This window comes from Corvus hawaiiensis, chromosome 3, assembly GCF_020740725.1.
Source record: "Corvus hawaiiensis isolate bCorHaw1 chromosome 3, bCorHaw1.pri.cur, whole genome shotgun sequence".
Taxonomy (NCBI): Eukaryota; Metazoa; Chordata; class Aves; order Passeriformes; family Corvidae; genus Corvus; species Corvus hawaiiensis.
The window spans coordinates 42,095,180-42,115,758 of NC_063215.1; positions in this window are offsets into that span (position 1 = coordinate 42,095,180).

Sequence of the window (20,579 nt, forward strand, 5' to 3'; positions counted from 1 at the left end):
GCATGAAAGAGTTCATGCAGATACTTGGTTACTTGCCTGTTGTAAAAAAAAAATCTCTGACCATTTTCCAAAAGAAAAATGGTTTTGAAAGAGATTGCATTTCCTGTGATAATGGAACTAGAATATGCTTCACTATTCACTATAATATCTGTTTTCTTTTTCTGGAGATTCTGCATGAAGAAGATGAATTTAGCTCTTTACTTGCTGAGATAAAAAGAAAATTAGATGATTGATTTGTCTTTTAATTGCAACCCAGAGTATCTTGATTTCTGACTCTCACTTTTAATCGTGTTCCAGGCAGTGCTCTGGAGGAGCTTCTGGGGTGTTGCCGCATGAGTGAGCATGACCCCTTTTCCCTCTTTGTCTGACTAGGGACCACAGGTCCTGGGCCCAGGATGAACAGTCCTAAACTCTTCTCAAGTCTACCTTTTAGAAACAAATTTCAAATTTGCCAGATAAGGCTTTGGAAAAGACCATGTAATTCATTTAATGGAAGACAAGGTGTGAATCTACTCATTAAAATTCATAATGAGATGCATCTGGCATCTTAACACTTCTTACTGTTCTGCAAATAGACTTTGTTAAAGGCCATTTTGCTCTTTCTAGCAGGACTACATGGCACAGATAAAGGATTTTGAATTACAGAAATGAGAATACGTTTTCAAGTCTATTACCTCCAATTTCCAGTCATTAAATGATTCAGTGGGAGAGTTTCTGTTTTAACTTTAGTGACCTCTAGCAGGGACATCAAGCCAAAGTGACTCATGAAGAATGCTTTTAAGTCCCACATTTTTATATACATTTAAAAACAAATAGAGGGATGGCTAAAAAGCAGTTCAGCCTGTTCCTCTAAGCCTGACAGAACAGATTTCAACCAAAATAATGTTTCCTCTAAAAATATAGTGGGAACAACTAAGTAGCATCATTCCATTCTTTTCAGAACAGGTGTCCTGGGTACAGAGACAAGGCGGTGGAGCTGTCACCTCTGTTTAGTCAAATACCATTCTACATCATAACCAGGGTGTGGTTTCAGCAGGGGAAATGCTGTGGCCAGAACCAGAAGGGAGCCCATTTTGTCTCGTTCACTCCAGCAAAGGGACCAGCAGACCCAAACACCTCTCTCATTTATTGTCACTCCCTTGCTGACAAGGGGAAGTGGGGTGGCTTATTTGGAGTTTAGTTCCCTGTTGGTTGTCAAAAGCAACACAACAGGCCTCCCTCCACCTGAGAGATGTTCATTGCATTGGAGACTCAGCAAAGGAGCCAAGAGGAAGCTCAGAGCTTTCTAATTTCTGGAGTAAACAATCCCTTTTACTCCATCAAGGTTAAAGGACTTGGGTGAATGAAGGCACATTTTCTGTTCACATATCTGGTTCTCACTTCTGCCTCTGGAGCTACCAGAGACTGATGCTCTACATTTTCCACCTTTTGCTGCTGCTCTACATTCTCTCTTTTAAGAAGACAGAGGGAAGGTAGGAAGCAGTTTCAGCCCGGAACAAAAGAGCAGAATGCTTTCACACTTTCACCCCTCCTTACCACAGAGGTAGTGGGGTAAAGAGGTCTCCTGTCAGCAGATGTTATGATAGGGGTCTCCTTCATCAACTTGGGCAGATAGGACAGAAGTGTCCCATGTCTCTTCCTCTGCTCTCCTATTACTGTCTGAAAAAATCTGTTTCTCAAGTGCATCTTAACACAGCCTAAGTGCTTGGTTACTTGGACTTTTAACATTTGCACTAATGATGGAGGGTAAACTAACATAAAACCAGAAATGTGAAGCTAAAAGGAAGGTATTTCTCCAGACACAGAATGCTCAGGAGCATTAGTAGTTCAGGAGTGTATGCATGGAATTACATACAGATACATAATTGTGAGAGCTTGATCTTGCAGAACATGTATTTTGTATTTTAAATGGATGCCATGTGGGATATATTTGCTTACAATCTTAGAGATAAACTATGTCTCTAACACATCTTTCCTAATTTAAGAATTTTCTGAGTAAATTAGAGGATTTATTCCATAGAGTGTGCTATTGGGTAGCTCATGCATAAATTGGTTCAAAGTTACATATATGCTATGTGTATCTCCAGCTGATTTTAGTGAGGGTGCCTTGTGGGAAATATGCCACCCATGATCAACCTACATGTGTAGTCCCATGTTAGGCTTACACAGCAAAAAACAATTTCTTTATGCAAAACCCAAATTACAGTGGTGACTTCTCAGAGTGGTATGATGTAATTCACGTAGCAGATTTATGCATCAAGTGCCCTCATGATGGTGGGGAAGTGAGCAACTGGATGTGTGGAGCTGAGTTGCCAGCTGGAGTTAAACCACAACACTGCGATGACATGAGATTTTTTAAAATGATTCATCTCTGTGTTGATTCTCAGGTCTCATGTTTCACATCTGCATTCAGTAGGTAAAGACTATGTGTTTGTAACTTTGCTGTACTGAGCAACAAGAAAGCTAATGCAGCCAATTCAGGACAGGGAGAGATTTGCACAGCATGCCCTAACCAACAACCTGGTTCCTGAAGAGGGAAGTATACACATAAATACCAGCTGGTACTGGTAAAGGAAACTTAATTAGTAATATTAAAGAGTGTTTGGACATGTTTATGGTGCTTTCATAGCATCTTCTGAGGACTCCATTAGTAAATGTTTTTTTAAAGAGGGTCTTCCTCCCCCTTTGAACCTTCTTATGTGTTATTACTAAGATAATTCATAATTCCGTCTCAATGTGTACTCAATTTCTGCTTTCAGCTTTTAAATAAATACTGCATATCTACATACTCTCTTTGGTTACAGCTCACCCCTGATCTGCTGTAGAGCTCTGGGGCAGATCAGGACTGTACATCTCCAATTTAAGCAAGGCATTTTCTTGTATGGAGACCAGTGTAATGCTGAACAGTGGTGTTTCAGGAGCAGAACGTGTTTTTGAGGAATAATACAGGTGCACATCACTCATAGTTAGTGTTGCTGCTTTCACAGTGGTGCCTAGATTACTGAGGAAGGGTAGAGGAGAAAATAAGCCTCAACTGAATGGACAGAATGAATTAAGAAAATTCTTCCTTACAAATTCACATAGATGTGTTCGCTTCTTATCATGTTGTTAGGAAAGCAGAAATACTTTCTTCCATGTAAGCTTCTGCATCCTGTGGACCCTTCTTGACTCACCTGAAACTAGTGGAAGAAGTCTATTGAATTAAGTAAAAAGCACAGTCAGAATTTCATACACGGGAAGTAAAAGCAATTACCTACCAAGCCCTGTGTTACCATACTTTATTGATGAACTTGGCATTTCAGACAGTTTTGCCCATAACACAACAGTAACACCCCTGGTATTTCTAGTGAAAACCACAATTTCAGATACAGATTTTTGCTCCATGTTAACCATAGTCCTGCATTTCTTACGTTTGTATATTCTAAAATCAAGGAAATAATTTTTAAGGAACTTAAAGTACTTTAGCTAGTAAAATCCAGAAGTTTCAGCTTTTCTTTTCTGGGAAAACAAAGGAAAAGCCATACAATATATTTGGTGATACAGAATGTGACAAGTGTGCAGGTAAATATTAATAAAATACATATTGTAAATGAGGCATCCCTCACAACTGCCATTTTTCGTAGGCTCATTGATACTAAGGGTGTATAAGATTCCCAGTCAACTTATCCACTCAATCCACTGTGCAAAATCATACATACTGAAATTATTATTTTTATCTGTTTCAGTTCTTTTTTCATTTTTTCCAAATTCCTTAAAAGCTAAAAAGAAATGATCAGAGGCTATGAAATCATATGGAAAATATTCACAAAACAAGGATTTTCTCTGGCCCAATTTTAAACATCTAAGAGTTGGTCTTACAGTCTGGGACAGTTAGTTTCTTGTAATGAAAAAGAAAAGCCAGGTCTCTTTAGGGAATTATGCACACCATTCTTATGTGGATATCTAGTATCAGTGAGAGGAGCCACCTTCTCAAAGTCCCTTTCCATCTTCATTGATCAGAAAAAGAGGTTAGATAGCTATGCTAGATCAGGCACCAACTCTCAGATGCTGAAATTTAGGTAATGATTATCCTATTCAGTGATTCTATTTTCTGTTCAGGCCTTTTGGAAGTGGCAAATTAAAAATAAGAACAATTGTAACAGTCCTGTCTTAATTTTTCAGCTATTTCTTCCCATGTGTTTTTCAGGATTACCCAGAAACATATTCAACTGTTTTCTCTTTGCTTTCCACAGGGTGCAAGTGGCTGTGTAAGTCTCACACTGTTGTTTCACATTCCATCTCAGTAATTTTAATCAGAGCCATCTCTCAAGACCATGAAGCCTTCCCTCTGCACTGACTGAGTGCTGGAGACTCTTGCTAGAGCTGTTTCAGTATGGGAATGTAGCCAAGGCACTTTCACTTGCAAAAGGGAGGCCTAAACATTTCTGCTCATAGAGTGACTCAGTTACTTAAGGAAAGACAATGGGATTAAGAGATCCCAAAACAGCCATGTTCGCCCAGGCTGTTTAGCTTCCTAAAGATTAGATTGTGTCAGTGGTCAGTGGAAAAAGAACAAAGTCTCCAGGAAGTGGTTTAAGCCTCGTAAACATTTCTGTCAGAGGTGTCCATGAACCTCACTCAGCAAGTCACAGACTCTCTCTCTTGATGCCTAACTCAAAATGAGTGCCTGATTCTTAAAGGGCTGTAGCCAAGTGAGATACACTCACCACCCTGTCATTCCAGTGCCCAATTCAGCTTGACTTTCCAGGGTATGGACAGAAGTGAAAGTGAATCTCACTGCTCCTTCACACTGAATACCTAAATGAATCCCAGCTTTACTATTGAGACCTATTTATCTGCTATATTTAATGTTTTATTAGCACATAGTAGAAGTGTGGTTCTGACTGAAAGAGGGCTTTTAATTTTATTAGAACAGAATCCACCCTGAGCTTTTCCTATAAATTTATGGCCTAAAATTTTTATTAAAAAAATATTGAAAGGCCCCTATAATATAGTTGTGTTATTCAAATAGAACTATAATACCAAGATAGCAAAATACAGCTGAATTTTCAGTATTTTTCCTACTTCAGCTGCAGACACACACAACAGCATATGACACAACAAGTATTTTAAATATCTCAGGTGGACCTTCAGTATAATACTCTATCTATTCATAGTGAGAAGCCTCATTATTATTGTTATTGTTGTTACTATGATTATCTTTACTGACAGGTTAGCATCAGTCCTGAAAATTAAGTTCTTTTCCTTCAGTTCATGCTGTACATGCTCAACACATTGTTGATATTTGACGTCATTTTTTGTGAATGGAAAGAGCCATGTCTTTCAACGCACTACTTACCCCATCAAAATTTCCTGACAGCAGAGAGCAAAACAAGTACTAATTTCCAAAGATTTCCAAATTCATGCTAATTCTGAATCTTTCAGCACTCAGCTATATTTGCTATCATTTCCCCACCTTAATCATAGAAAATTGTCTTGGTTTTTATATATTTTTTACTTATGGCACATTCCAAAATTTGGCCTTTTTATCTGTCTGGCTTTTCTCCTCTCATTTATCATCATTTTCTTCTATGTATCTGTCCAGTTATCTTTTTCTTTCCTTTAATTTCTGTTTCTTGGTCCCCAGATAGAGAATGAAATATTAGGTTTGTCAAGCGTATATCATTGTTTAAATGCCTGGAGATGATGGGTTAAACAGCACAATCAATGAAACAAACCTCCAGTGCATTGCAGCTACTGCAAATGATGTTCCCTCTGGCTGTTTAAGACCTAGCAAGTCAATAACCTATTAATATCACACTCTGCTAGGGTCAGCGCCAAACAAGTCACACGTCTTTTCAAGGCATTCAGCTTATGAGGGATTAAATGAAAGGCTGTTGGTCCTTTGGTGGCCTTAAAAAAATTGTGATTTTTTTTAATCTTCTTGCAAGATTAAACCTTGTTGACTGAAATAAATTAAAAATTTAAAATGGATCAGATAGTAGTTACTGTAGCTACATAAAATCATAGAGCAACACAAACTGCACCACCAGTAATTCACGGGGAACCATCACTCCTCTCTAGAATCTGAAAAGATTTTGCTGATATAGACTGCAAAATAAGTCAGCCAGCATGACTTACTTTGCTCGCTCTATATACGGTGAAAAAATGTTTAGTCTTAGCCCTGAAAAGAACAAAGTCTTCTGTTTTTATATTTCCAAAATAGAACCACGGAGTACAAATAGGCTATGATGCCACTTAAAGTATCGTCTAATATGAACACCATTTACATCCAGTTATTTTTCATAAACTGAGGGCTGAATTTTACCCAAGGTGCACTTTTAGGACACAGAAGGTCTCTACATGCATCTGGAGAAAACTTTTTCTACTGTATCAAGCTCTAATTCATTGCATGAATCTGCAGACCTCACCACAATTAGTGCAAGTGTTTAATAAATAGTATGACAATGTGAGAAAATGTTGTAAGGCCTTCCGAGAAAGCAACATTTAGCCTGAACTTTGTGAGCACAAGGTGGGATATTCTCAGCTCCGAAACAGACGTGACTCAAGAGAATGAATTTTGCAAAATCCAAAGCATATCTCAAAGTCCTTCTAATTATGAAGGACTTTCACTCTGAAATGATCTGTTGGATTATGTTGTGCCCAAAGTTGTACCTGTTCATTTGCAATAGGATGTCTACTTCCAGGCCCATTGTGTCCCATTCTGAACTAGAACTTGAAATTTTTCAAAATTCCACATTGTTAGCCTTTCCAAGTATGAACACAAGAGACTTGAGGCAAACAACACAATGTCATTGGGAAGACATTTCCAGGAGACATCAAAAGAGCTCCCAGTGCCCACCCACACATCATTAACAAACCACCCAATTCAAGGTGGTTAACAGGAAAATAAATTACTTCCTCATGTGCTCTGGATAAGGTTGCAAAACCAAGAGGCCTGGGTCGCTGAACATGTCCTGTCCAGCCCCTGTGGTCTCAGAGAATATTCCCACTGCAACCATACATGCAACAGGCATTTTAATTGGGACCTGGGAGAGTACTGTATTACTGGATGCAGGTATAAGTCAAGTATCCCATTCCCATCCTGATCCTGGACAAAAATTGTATTCAAAACACAAGAACTTGAAGGTCTCTCACTTGGTAGAGTTGCTTTTCATTCAGAAGGCTCAAGAAGAAACTAATGAGAAGGAGGGGAGAAAGAGAGCTGGAAAACAGTGATAATTCATCACCCAGATCAGGGATGAGCCTGATCTGATGCATCTCATGTGCCCTCAAGAAGAGTGAAGGTGAAAGTATCAAAAGGTTGGGGCTTGGTCCTGGAAGGTGGTAACTCATTCAGTCCAGTAGCAAAGCATTACCTTCACACAATATTTAATGCCAAAGAATAATTTCACTGACTGGCAATGTATGCTGAATGAATGTAAATGCAGTGATTAAGGTCTCCTTGTAAACATCTTTCAAGGCTAAGTTTCTAAGTTAAAATAAATAAACAAGAAACCTGATCAACATGAAGAAATAAACAGTACATTCAATCTTCTCCTCACGCAAGAATTTACACAGGATTCAAAATACATTGGCCCAAATTAAGCAGAAAAGAAAGAGAAAGTACCTATCTCATCCCTGATTATGAAAAAAAAGAACTTCAGGGGCTCACAGTAAAGCCTTCTGGCAGAAAGAAACTTCAAAATCTATCCTTTTTTTCCCTTAACTGAGAATCCCCCTTTGAAGTACACTGCAAAGGATTCTGCCTGTCCCCAGAAGCCCTGTGCAGTGCCGCTAGCCATCAGCTCCCACCACTTCTGAATTAACATCCCACAGACACTCTGAAGGAGCAGCACACCTACATTTCCTAGCAGATAACTTATTTAGTATACGAGCTCCTGTTACCCACCAGGCCAAAAGAAAAAGCACCGTACCCCTTTGGTATTATCCCTGATCCCCAAGAGGAGGGATCAGCTCTTCCATGAAACATCAAATAACACATTGCAGGCACAGTGGATTTGTGTGTGTGTGTGACTAGGTTGTGTAATTTCCACAATGCTCTATGGTAGAGTTTGGGGCCATGCTGCTTCACTGCTGGGAAGGTTTGCTCTCTGCATCCCTATAAAGCTTAGCATTTATGAAAGCATTACAAGTGGCCAGATTTCTTCCCTTTTCATCAGCTAGGCTGGAAGACTGATCCATCTCTTCACACTTCCCTCTCTGGTTATTAGCTGGACAAGGGCAGCAGCACCCAGTGCTCATGGGGACTTGTTGTTGTGCTCCACTCAAGGGGCAGACATCTCCCCAAGCCCTCTGCAAGACCATGATCAAGACCAGCCACAAACATGAGATATGAAAGTCAATAAAGAAAATGGTTCATCTAGCCAAATTTTGTTTTCTGGAACAACCACCAAAGTGGATTCCCTTTTTTAGGAAACAAAGAGAAATACCAAATTGTTCGTATCCTGGATAATGACTATCCTTCCCAGATGCAAAGTGCCTTCTTAAACCTAGAAAATTAGTGATTTTTCCTGGCCTGATACTGAAAATAAAAGTTACTATCAGTATAGTTAATTTATACTGACTAATACCAGGATGTATGCATGAAAAATAAATCCTTTCTTTGACTCCTCCCAAGTTCCTGGCCTCAGTAGCATCTTGAAGTAGAGCCAGTGGAAGTTTTCTCCACCCACCCAAAGGAGCATGGAAATCCTATTGCTAGTGCTGCTGCCTGCTGCACCAATTAAAGGAGCAGAAAATGTATCCTGGAATTCTTTACTGAACAGTCAAGAAGGTCAACTGAATAATGGCCAGGTCTGTATGACTGAAAGTCTCTGTGCTCCTTTTACCCACACAAGTATTTTCCAGGTTGTCAGAAGGACCAAATAAGACAGCCCATTAGATGATCCCTGGGGATCAGAACCTTCACTTACCCATACCAAAAGACAGTAGATCAACACTGAGATATGTTAGATGAGAATCTGCACCTGAAGTATTTTATACCTCTGTGTCATGGCTGCCTTTGCTCCAAGGACTGTGAGTGTGGGCACTGGCAGTTGACAAAGGTTCTATTGCAAATAAAGGCAAAATCTCTTAGTAGCCGAAACCAATGTTGTGTCTTCTCAGTGGCAGGAAATTCCCAAGTGCCATGTCTGAGTCTTTCAAGCACAAAAGGCTCCATTGCTTCCCATTTCAAGTCACTGGTAAGTCACTCATGCCCCCTCTTCCACTCCTGTCTCCCAAAATAGCTGGCACCAAGAGTGCTCCAATCCCACAGGCTGTTGCAGGGATTTAAGAGTACAAAACCACCCTTCAAATCTCACTCTATGTTTTCCAAATAATGCCATGTCCTTTTGCTGGGATGGAAGCCAGGTACATGCAACCAGCTGAGAGCTATTGCTATGTCCCTTTTATATGTTATTTGCCAATTCTATTAACTGCAATCCCAATCAGGCAGAACTAAACCTGCCCTGATAATGGTGGTGTTTTCAGTAAGATGAAGTCAGTGAAGGATGTGTCTGTGTCCTGTTCTTCTTGATCTTAGAGCTTTATTCAATCCATTAGAGCTTCCCCTCCAAGCTCCACTTTTCTTCAGTACCTGCTGCCTTTCCTCATTTTGGTGTTGTGATGCCCTTTCCATGCTGGCTCATGGACCTTTTACTAAAGAGCTATAAGGAAACATGGATAGCATTCAGAGAAAGAGTTAATCCCATCACTAAGAAAGTGTATCTTCTCATTAAAGTTTTTCACATATGAAATACATGTCTTTTATCCAGTTTTGAGGAAAATAGCCAGTATATGGCAAGGCAGTGTGAAAAAAGAGGAGCCCTTGAATATATATTTAAATAGTACACATCATTTTGATTTCCACCTACTTCAGAGTTCTTTTCTTGCTCATTAGTCTTGCTGTAATCCCCAGTACTGTCAAAGCTTTGGGGGGCTTTTTTTTTTTTTAATGCATATATCAGCCACAAAAATATGTTAAGAGGAGAGTTTGGGGAAGGGCCCACAAAATTAGCATAGAATCAAATATTGAATTAATCAATGAAATGAATACTCTGGAGTTTGATTGACTGAAGATATTAAAAAAACATAATATAAATACACATCATCACATTCTGATCCAGAATGAATTCAACTGATAAGTTAAATTGGTTTTGAACTGTGTTCTCCAAAACATGCTTAAATGTTTGTCCTATGTTCTATCTTTTCAGAAATGGCCTTTTAAGAAATCCCACGTCGGTATTCCAGTAAGTAACTTGTATCTAAGGTTTTTCAGATGCTCCATGATAGTTTTTTGAGCATAAAGCAGGATTTCTAGAAGAGTTCAGTCCTTGCCTCTTTGCTGTTAGTGCAAATTTTGCCATGTGTTCATTTCACACCCAGTTCAACAAAAAAGCCAGTGGCAAAATCTAGTGCTTAAGAAAAGATGTAACTTTGTTGGGTAAACAACCCATCCTCTTTCTGTTCCCATCATAGTACATGGTGGGAAGCTAAGTGAAAGCTGGTCCTTCCAAGGATGAAACAAATGTGGAGATTTATCTGCTCAACAGTATTTTCTTTTTCCTTCTGCAATTTATTATGATGTTTACAGGAAAATGTTTTTAATATTAGTGTTCTAGAAAGCAAAGCAGTGGCAGATCTCTTTGTAAGAAAAATCAAACTGCTTCCAAGAATTAGGCAAAATAAATATGTTTGGTCCATGTGTCCTCTCTCCCACCTGATGCTGACATTTCTTCCCAGTGAAAATGGGAGTTTTATTCTGAGCACCCCTGAGGACTTCTGCAGTTAAAGTTCTTCCAATTGCAGAAAAAAAATCAGCGGATGACATTTTTACTAAAGTTTTCATTAAAACCCTCTGGGAAAATACTTCTTGTTCATCTTGTCTGGAGGCAGGAGTCTTGGTCAGAGTCTTAGTTCATCCTCTGTCAAGGATGGCCAGGTGATGGTCAGGGCTGGCCCTGAGAGTGTGACACCAAGAAAGGAGGTCTCAGGTGCCTTATCCTGTGTTAACAGAGTGCAACTCTGCCATTCAAGTAATGTGGGGGGTTTTGTCCCTATTTATTCCTCTTGAAAATAGTAAAAATAGAACCTACTCCCAAGTAAATCTCAGGAATAAAAATTATTTGTTTGCCTACAATTGGTCTGCTCATTTTGGTATTTGTCTACAAAGAAGAAAGGATGGAAATAGCTACTTCTGATTAAATATCTCATCAGAGGAGTTGTTGCTGGGGGAGACATGGGATTTCAAAAGAAGGAAACTTCTCAGAGAACAAAAATGGGTTACCTATCATGAGGGCTTAGGCAGCCAATGTGCCAAATGGATTTGCTAGTTCTTGCTCTGGACTTCTCATCTTCTTAGGAATGAACAAGGATCCATATTTGTCTGTGTCAATATGACTTTGGCCTCTAGTTCACAGAGGAGTCACAGTGGTGCATGAAGTGCTTGGGGTTTTTTTTTGTTATTGTATACGCTGCATATAATGTTTTATTGAAAAGTAAAGCAAAGCAAAGAAAGATAAATAGGAGCTATCCTGAATGTCCTTTTTGACAGCTATCACTAATGCATTACTATAAAAACAGATATTTTTATTATGTACAAGTTATGGCAGTATCTCTGGGAAAAAGCCATGAACACAGCATAGCTACAAAGTTTGGTACATCCAGTGTTGTCTGGATTGTTAGGAGTTTTTCTTCCTGTGGTTTATACTCAGCAAATTTTGAGTATAATGTCCTTCATGTATTAAAAAGGAAGCTGTTATTGAGGGCAATGTGTATAATGACACCACTTTTATTGTAATGCAGAATGCATGGCTTCATGTGTTTGCAACACTTTAGCCAGTTCCTTTCAAATTGAAAACAGACACAGCCATTCTGAATGCAACCTGCTAGGTTTAGCCACCAATCTTATGGCTGACATCTCTACAAACAGCTCAGCCTTCACCAAAGTTGAGGAAACTTCTAAAAGCATTCTTCTTCAGTGCCTCAAGTTTTAAAAGTAACGTACAAATGGTGATCTCTTTCATAAATCGCATTAAAGCAAAAGATTGGTTTTCCTAGGGAGAGAAGCATGGTCATTTTTCACAGATGGAAAGTGTCTGGTCCAAACAGAGCACTGAATTTAATACATCACTATTTTATTCATGTCATTTGTAAACAGAAAGATATCCTTGCCAATGTCAGGGGTTTTTTTCCTCTTTTGCCCTTTAAAAAATGCTTATAAATTAAGCTTCCTTCTGCATCCCTGAGCTCAAACTTAAGGGCAGAGGCCCTCTCAGGCAATATGAGGCATGCAATTTACCCACCCAAACCTCACCAGGAAGAGGTTGTACAGACAGATCCCCAGGAGGTATACTCTGAATCCCATCCTTCCAGAGGCACAGAGCTTGTCCAGTGAAAGTATAGTTGGGAACTCTCCCAGTCTCAAGTTTGCATTTTCCTCTCCTCCCTCAATGAGAGATTGTCCATGGGGGAGAGAAATTTCCCCCCAGAGGCTGAGAGCCCTGAGCTCCCCCAGCTCAGAGCCAGGGGCAGCATCTCCACCATCACCAAATGTTGGTGCCTAAAAAGCAGCACTGTGACAAATCCATGCAACATGTACTGGATGGATCACTAAAGTAGCCCAATGTCAGGAATATTTTGAACAGAGTCACTGTCCACTTGCCAACTCCCCAGTTTCTAGAGACTCGTGTCCAGACCCAGGAGAGGAACTAATAATGTCACATGATGACATAATGAACAAAATAATGAAGAGGACAACCTCAGTAAGAAAGCTTCTAGAACAGTGTTTTCAGGATCTGCTTTCTGTTCATTGCCATTTGATACCTTAAAAGTGCTCTGGGAAAAAATATATGAATCATTTGCAGTAAGGTTATGTAGTGATTCAAAGTTGGTGCAGTCCTAAATTAACGACAGAGGCAGGTCAGGTGAACAGAGCAATCTAGATTGCTTGATAAACTAGTCTCCTTTGAACATCAAAAGTTATTGATATTCCAAACATGATGTAATTCATCTCAGAACAAAAAAAAAAAAAAAAATTAATTTCAGACTCACAAGAGTCTGAAATCCCTTGGCCCAGACTGCCCTGACCCTAAAAAGCCACTTAATGCCCATATTATGTACCATTGCACATCTCCCAGTCCAGTGCTTTGGCTGTGAGGGATAGTAAATTTATAAGCAGAGGAATATCAGAGAAGTGAATTGTGTCTAAACAGCACCACTGAGAACATTACTGGAATATTGTCCCCATCTTTCAGCCATTTCAAAACATATGTAGGAAAAATGTGAAAATAATCCAGAAAACTATTACTATTCATTAAGAATTATGGAATATTCCACTCTGTGGTAAGAAATCAGATAATTCAGTGTGTTCATTTTCTTCAAGGAAAGGGTAAGAGCAAATTTATGCCATATAAAGCTCTACCTTTTAAAAAGAAGGAAGTTTCCTGATAGCAGATGGCTCTCTAATGAAGAAGAGGCCTGACAATCAGAACCTGAAAAGTCAATCTTCACAAATGATGATTAGAAATAAAGGACATTTCTTTAACAGTGCTATTAATTAACTAATTGAGTAATTATAAAGGATGTGGTAGCCTTTTGAACACCATGAAGTATTTATGTGTTCAGTGCAGAAATTGTTAATTAATATCTCCAGATAGCCCCACACAGCTCCAAGGTTAGACAATCAGTCCACTTCCATAAATAGATGGATCTCTTGCCTCCTCTTGTTGCCAAAAGAATCATTTCTCTTCGTGCCACTGTGCATACCTAGGCATATTAATCCAGGCTTTAAGAGATACAATATAAATGCATTGCTGTTGGGGTGGTCGGGGGTTTTTTTTATTATTTCAAAGTCATCTTACTCTGAAGACCCTTTGAAAACACAAGAATATACTTTTTCTTAATATTTTAGGAGAAATTGAAGCCAAGGATTTGTTCGGGGCTGTGCCGTTCTGAGAGGAAAATGAATATATGGGATAGAAAACAATCAGCTTCTAGAAGATGAATAGTTGTTTACCTGGTCAGGTGGGGAAGGAGCCATAGGCATACAAATCCCCCTGCTCCTGCTCACAGTAGATGTACAGGGAAGGCAATCGCCAGAGAGGAAAAAATGAGGGGGGCTCTGTCATTCATTCACTCGAAAAGCACCAGAGAAAATCTTAACTTTGTCAGAGCCCTGATGACGAAGGTTTCCTAAATTACAGCATTTGAGAAGGCGGGTGCAGATGATGCAGCCCTGTGGTCCATTTAGGTGCCTGAACATATAAATAAACTTTGAAGGTGCTAAAAGTTAGCTGTACAGTAACTGAGAACATGTCCTCTCACCCCTCGGCCCCGCTCCCCTCTCCTCTCGTTACTAGGAACATGTAAGACAAATTGTTGTAGAGAGCCTATCTTTTAATCAGGCTCTGAACTCTCCATATAACGGTGTGTTTTCTGGATTGGAGCTTCGGCTGCATTTTCTTTTCCCTCCATAAAATACTCCAGGGATATCAGGTACCCACTCTTCAATGGGTTGGTTGGTACTTGATGTCACTGGTCTCAGAGCTATTCACTGTGAATAATGTTTGGTCCTTTTTTATTTTAATTGCTGGAATGGCTGTGGATATAAGTTGCTCAACACAAAAGGGTGACAAATAATGATGAAAGACACTAGAGTGCTCTCATGTGTAGCTTGGACCAGAAGGAGAAAAGAGATTATTGCAGCTGAACTGGTCACATGGAATTTGCTGGACCTGCCTGCTCCAACCCCCTCCAGCCTCTCTCCGGGAATAGTGCTCTTACAAGCTAAGAAAGACACAGTTGGCACCAAAAAAAAAAGAAAAAAAAAAATATCCCATTAACAATGACCTTTAGAAATTTCAAGGACATAACGCTGCCTTTGTGAAGTGTAAACAGATGCATTGTCAAATAGTTAAAGAACAGAATTGCTCCTGGATCTGTCATTTACCTCCTCACGAACTCAAACTCCAAACTGTAAAGAGTCAGGAGGAGACGGCAGCAGCATGATTATACAGTTAAAGAGACAAATACTTATGTTGGTCTTCTCAGCGACTGATATTTCTATTATATTTTTAATTAACATTTTAATCCTTTAAAATCATTTTAATCCTCGGGAAGCATGTTACAGAGTGAAATCGTTGCTATGAAAAGTGTCAAACAGATAATAGCTAAAATTAATGGTTTTGTGATATATCAAGTTTTCAAATTGTTCTTTTATTAAAAGAGCCTGACATTTTTCATTACAGCGAGCAGGGCTTTCTGAATAAAAAGTAAGCATGTACCCCAGATTACAGAACATTTAACTATTTGCATGATAAAGTCTTCATCCTGGTTTTCCATCTGTTGAAAGAGTTGCCAATAGACTAGATAAATATCTTTTGTGGTGGCAGAGCAAAGCCTAAATCAAGGTATCCCAGACTCCTCCTTATGCTCTTTCTTGTTTTAGCCAGGGCTCTTTGTAGCCCCCAAAGCCCTTTGCGAGATCAGGGCTCACTGGGGCTTCACCATGTGCGCAGGTCAGCTGACTGTCATTGCACACCCATGCCAGGGGCTGCTCTCCCTCCTGCTTGGCTCAGAATGCCATTGGTGGTTTTCTCATTTGAGCAGCTCAAGGCAACCTCTGAAAGGCTGTAATTCATAATAGGATAAATAACTGTGTGCATAATTGCAAAAACACTTCAGTAAGTGGATGTTAGCTGCTGCAGACCTCATCTTTAAACCTTTGCAAACACACAGTTCCTTGTCTCACAGTCAAGCTCTTCCTTTCTGACATCTCTCAATGTAGCACACACAAAATTCAGAATGTATAAACTGTAAATCTCCTACTTACCGGGAGCCATAAATAGCTACAGGTAGAGATTATGACCCATAGGAAATGGGATCATTGTCTCAAAAAATAAAATATTAAGGCAATTCCTCTAAGAACTAGCCTTTTCTGAAAATCACCTTGGTATTTGATCTTAAATATGTCTTCTTGTCAAACAACGTGCTGGTTCAGCAGTGAGTAGAGTCTTCTCTTTGTGGATTTTGAAATGTGTTACTTGGATGTGGTTACTCCTGTGGTTTTCTTCTTTTTGTTTTTTCTTCTTGAAATGGAGAGCAAAACATTATCTGCGGTAGTAAAAGAATGGCGAAATGAGAGAATGAGTGATCCCATTAAAAACTGTGGATTGCCATCACATGTGCTACTGGGTACATGCTGGATAAAATAGGGCTGTTTGCAGAGGTCTGCTCTTCGTGCTGGAAAGGCTCATGTAATAAGCAGAGTGTAATGAAGCCACAAGTAATGCCCTGCTGTTTGTGGTCACCAATTAAGGCAATGTATGAAATCTGAATAAAATATTTCCTCAACCCTCCCTACCTACCTCTGTTTGGGTGCACAAAGCTCAATTAGGCACTCAAGAGTTTAGAGACCTGTTTTAGCAGAAACTTGCATAAATACCATAATGCAGCAGGCTGATACTTCAGGAGATGTGGTGTATTACCCATCTCTGGCACTAACCTGTTGAGAGCCCTGGATACCTCAGTTCCTCCTCTCTCCTTCCCAAAAGAAGGGAAAACAGCATTTCTGTCCCTGGGGACACCTGTGTTAGTTGTCACATACAGTCGATGTGAGGCGGGCATGCTCTGCTCACACCCAGGGGATCCAGGCTCTGAAGGGACTGCAGCACAGAAGGGCGAGGGCAGCAAGCTGGGCACAACAAATGCCCTCTTGGTGGGCACACAAGCACAAAATTGGAAGGACAAACAGCCACACTCACATATGGTATCTATCTGTCAGCATTTCAAATGAAGGTCAATCAGAACCACACCATATCCCTGTGATGTCAGCACTAGATCTTTCCTGGGGAATTGCAGCATGCCCAAAACCTCCTGTCAAATTTAGCCCATTTTAGCCCTAACAGGGACCCACATGTCATGTTTGCCCAAGCTGTGTCAGCTCCCTGAGAGGTTTCTGATGATGTTAAAATTGCTGGGTTTGACCTCAGGAGCCATGTCTAGTTTGGGGTACCAGCAGCAGAGATGTCGTCACCACCAGTGGTGTCATGGGAGCCTGGAGAGTGGAAGCACCACCAAGACTGGGTTAAACTGGGGAGTCAGGGGGGAGGCAGCAGGTCTCTTTCCCTGCAGGCTCCTTGAGTCTGGATTTTGGTAGTCCCTACCCTTTCAAGGTCAATGCAGTGACCTTGAGGGCAGGCTACAACGTCTGTTTATTTTCCCAGGCTCTCTCTTGCAGTGGGAGTGGGGCAGAGGGGTGAGAATGGCAGAGAGAAGGTAGCATCCTTTGTGGGGGGAGGCGAGGGGGGCTACTTCTGCTTATGGCTGTGCAGAGCTTGCACCCAGTGTCCAAACTAATTAAGACACTTCCTGTATTAAAGAATAAACACCCATACATTGAAATCATGCTAAACATTGTAAATATGTAAATATGTAAATCCAATATTGCTAATAGTAAAATTCTTTTTTTACCTAGACAGATATTATTCCAAAATCAAAATGAGGAAATAGTGACATGTTGGCTAGAAAAAAATAAACAAATCCATTTATTTTCTCACAAAAAGTCCATGTAAGCTGTAAATCCTGATCCGCATTAATTAAATTTCACTTTTAGAAAACAGTGGTGCAAATTCCCCTTAATCCACGAAGTCTGACTTAACTTGGGGGGTGATGGGAGGAGATTTCTTGATTCCCAGCAAAGATCTTTCTTGCATCCACTACAGAGCCTTAGTTTTTATTCCATCGTACAGTGAAAGAAATGCAAGGGGGTTTGAATGCTGGGGGGGGGGGGGAAAGGGCAAAGCAAAAAAAAAGAGGGGGGGAAAAAAAAAGCCGCCTTCTTTGTGTCCTTATCTCTCCCGATGCGTGTTACATGTTGCAGCAAAGAGCAGGGGCGCTGAAGCCGAGCCCAGAAATCCGACTGGATTTGACGACGCCCCCGGTAAACAGCGTGGCACAAAAGTCCATTGTGCTATGAGATAACTGCAGGGCTGAATGGGGGAGGCTGTCACGGGGGGGATTGTTGGGCCAGTCACCATCGGATCACAGTCGAGGCCTGAATTCCTTTATGGTTCATCAGGGCCTGTTGGTACCACAGAAAGTGTCATGATCCTTTTTTTCACTGGGGCCAGATGGTGTCCTTTTCTGAGGCCTTCCTAATGCCCGGTTTTCCACATGTAAAACTCCTGGGAAAATGACCTAACTCACAGCTGCTTAGTGAGGCTTGAGCAGGTCTTTAGAAAGACTTCTGTCAGGAACAAGGCGGCCGTACCACTCCGGGGGAGCAGGGGGAGGCCACCAACACAAACCTACCCCTCGCCGTCTATATTTAAGCGGAAATAAAATCCCGCCTGGCCAGCGCCAGCCTGCGCGGGCCGGGCAGAGGCCGGCGGGAGAGGCACCGTCGCTGGGCAGAGAAGTGCCAGGAGGGGCCGTGGGGCCGGCAGCCGCAGCAGCCGCTTTGCCTTCCCCGGCGAGCAGATGGCCTGAATAAAAACATAGAATGTGGTCCAGAAGGGTCGGGAGAGGACAAAAAGTGAGAGGTTCCCCAGGCCGCGGGCAGCCGCCCCGAGAGAGGGGAGGGAGGGACCCGCCGCTGAAAGGGGCGAGGGAGAGTGGGGACTTTTGATGTCGGGAGGGCCGTGCTTGCCCGCTCCCTCTCCTCTCCTGAATGATTCCCCGAGGAGCGACACGACCGCAGGTGCGGCGCTTATAAAGCCCAAAGCCTTTTACATCAATAAAATAATGCCTGGCCAGAGGAGCTCTCCCAAGGCTGTGAGGGATGCGAAGCTGAACAGCTTCCATGGCGGTGCTTATTTTCCCCAATCAAGGCATTAGCAATAATTATCTTGATAACTTTTAGCCACAGTGATTGACCTTTTAGCCTTCACTGTATATCACTGTATCGGGATGTTTTCATTTGCATGGGAATTTTTTGGTTTGGATTGATGAAAGCATCTATTTCCATCCTTTGCACATTTTTTTTGGAAGCACTGTGTTTCCAGCCATACATCTGTTGGTGTATCTGCAGATATTTCAGCAACTGCTATACCTATCCCACAAGTTTTCCAATGGTATTCTATTTTCAAAAGCCTGCACATAAATAAGCACAGCTCAGTAAACATACCAACACTCGGTTTTATTTTACTTGTTCTGTGACCCAGAACACTGCTTTAATCCCAGTGTTAAATGCATTTCCCCTCATATATTTTAAGGTTTAAAGTGAATATGGGAAGTTCCAGTAGGATTTCTTTCCTCAACATGGACATCCAAGAAATTAAATAGAGCTGTCTGAAAAGTAGCTATAATTGTTCAGGAGAAATTGTGCAGAGATTTTCATTAAAATGTTGCTTTTTCAATTAAAAACTGAAAGCCAGAACTGAAAAACTATGCTAAGAGTCTTTCAATGCTGATATGTTAAAAATCAGTTTTGGTTTCAAATATTTAACTTATGAAAAAAAATACGGAAAGATGCTTACTCTGACATTTTCCATTTTCAGGTTTGCATGGAACACTTCTATGAACGTTTTTCTTTTTTGCCTAAAATCTTTTTTTAACATGTTTTTAGTTCCCACAAAATCCCAATCCTCAATTTTTGATTTTGCAGTCAGATCTGAGTGGAAAAGAAATGTACCATTGATCTCACATAGGTACTGTTCAAAGGTTTCTTTTTGTGCTTGTTAAGAATACAAGTTAACTTTGTTACAGAACATACATCCAGGGCATAAAAAGATGATACAAAAGAAAACAAGTAATTTAACAGCCCAAAAGTGTTTGACCATTCCAAACTGCTCCGTTCTGGAGCATCTGCCTTTGACCCAAAAACTACTGACATCCATGAATTTCGTTTCTCTTTGGTAACTTGCAGATTATTGATTTTATCGTTTGCCTGACATTTCACAGTGCATTGCCTCACTTACAGAAATGTTCAGCATTTACACTGTGATGTGAACTGTCATAAAGTGAGGTAACATTCCATAAAATCCTAAGGGGAAAAACACTTTGATGAGATGCAGTCCAACTTGGAAGGACTGTATTTTTTCTCAAGCTGTTCTAGGCTCATTCACCCTGAAAAAGCACATTTCAGAAGGGACAAGATAATTTTAAATAAGAACTGCTGTTTAAAAGGAAAACGAAAAGGATGAAATCTTTTATTGTAACAAGAGCAGGAGTCACTACTGGTGTGTATCGTAAAAGAAGTGGAATGCACATGTACTTGCTATGCTCTGCTTTTAGCAGAGCAACAAAGTTCAAGAGAAACAGCTTGTGCTTTACATTTTTGATCTGCTCATTCCCCTTCTTGTTCTAAAATGTATCACTGGGCCTGAATACCCCCAAGAAATCAGGCAGAGGCATCCGGCACGTACTTAGGATCTGTGTCTTGAAACAGAAGGAGCCCGAGAAAGAGAGCCAGCCCTTCTCCTGCTGGGTCAGTCACATGCAGTCAGGCTTTTGCATAGAGCTAGCCTTCTGTCTCCTTCCTTTCAGGGGCAGAGTAACATTTTGTAGTGACACAAAGAAATTCTTCCCTCTCTTGGTCATAAAGACCCACAGCACTAGATCCTCTTTATCAACTGCTCTTTTCTTATAGGATACGA